We start from the raw sequence: 1260 nt of genomic DNA on the forward strand, positions 1-1260 counted from the left end.
CCTGTCTTTGCTCTGGCTGTGAGTTTCTGCAATGGGCTTTGGCTCCTTCCCAGGTCACCTCTCCAGTGGGTCTCCTTCCTCCCCAACACTGCATCTCCCTGCCTCAGGCACTGGGCTGGGAATGTAGGTTAGGGCCAGGTTCAGGGGCACCAGGCCAGGGGCTCCCCCTGCATCTTCCCTGGGGTCTCCTTCCTATGCTCAGGCCCTGCCACATGGACATCTGGGCACTGAGAGCTGGTCTGGGTGGTTTATCTTTTGCAGGCAACCATCGTGGTTTGGGAGATTCTCCAGATGTCCCGGTGCCCAGAGCAATTGCAAGACTATTCCCCCCATCTCCTCGTGGTTCTGCTCTTGCAAGTTTTCACCAGCACAGAGCAGATGCCAGAGGAGGTTGACGCATTCTGGAAGGGATACTGGGAGCAACATGGCCTTCCCACAGACTCCAAGAGGTGCTCCATCCCAGTCCTCCTGTCCCTTTCATGCCCTCGGGACTGGGTCAGGGCTCTAAGCGTGACCCAGGCTTCGCTCTCCACACAGATTTGCAGTGCTGACCATAAAGGCCCTGCTTTGCCATCTGGAGTGTGAGGATGTGGTGGTTTCGATGGAACGTAAGCGTGGCTGGGACACGCTCCTCAGGCCTGACACCCACCACTACGCAGTGGGTCTGCTGGCCAGGTGAGACCCCCTTGTCCCCACTGTCCCTGTCATTTCTGCCTGTGCACGGGGCACCCCCACAGTGCCCGTGGTCATGGGCCAGAGGGCCTTGTCAGTGAGGGATGGCTGAGCAGAGTGGAAAAGGCTGGGAGAGGCGGGGGCACAGGAGGAGCTGCCGCCCAAAGTGCACGTGTCCCCTCCAGGGGAAAGACCAGGCCTGTGTGAGTGAGCCCCGGCAGAGGTTTGCCCACCCAGCTCAGGGCTGACGGTGCCTGTTTCCCCCTGCCAGGGAGATGCGCCGTGCCTCGAGCCCCTTGAATTCCTGGATTGCCCCCTGCCTGCTGGAGCTGCTGAGCAGGGAGAAGCCCCGCTGGGAGCTTCCCGCCATGGCCTTCCTTGTGGAGGTGAGCCTGCTGGCGAGCGCTGCCTGGCTGAGCTGCCTCCACCTCTCAGCCCTCTGGCAGCTGCAGCTGCCCGGGACGGTGCCGTGCCCTGTGCTGCTGCCTGGGCACAGCCCTGTGCGGGTCCGGGCTCCTGCCGGCCGGGCACCCCGTCACTGCTGCGTGCCTTTCAGGTCCTCGACTGCCTGGACATGACCGAGTGGAG

At 62.6% G+C, this 1260-nt stretch overlaps 1 long non-coding RNA gene across 1 annotated transcript; it reads left to right on the forward strand.

The window, feature by feature from the left end:
* The first annotated feature begins 407 nt into the window (after nucleotides 1–407).
* LOC114073051 lies at nucleotides 408–1260 on the forward strand. Its single transcript, XR_003574270.1, has 4 exons — nucleotides 408–449; nucleotides 538–675; nucleotides 944–1058; nucleotides 1229–1260. It is a non-coding gene; the product is annotated as an uncharacterized LOC114073051 (long non-coding RNA).

Source organism: Empidonax traillii, unplaced genomic scaffold (genome assembly GCF_003031625.1).
Source record: "Empidonax traillii isolate 1590-97213 ecotype Southwest subspecies unplaced genomic scaffold, ASM303162v1 scaffold5115:size8882, whole genome shotgun sequence".
Taxonomy (NCBI): Eukaryota; Metazoa; Chordata; class Aves; order Passeriformes; family Tyrannidae; genus Empidonax; species Empidonax traillii.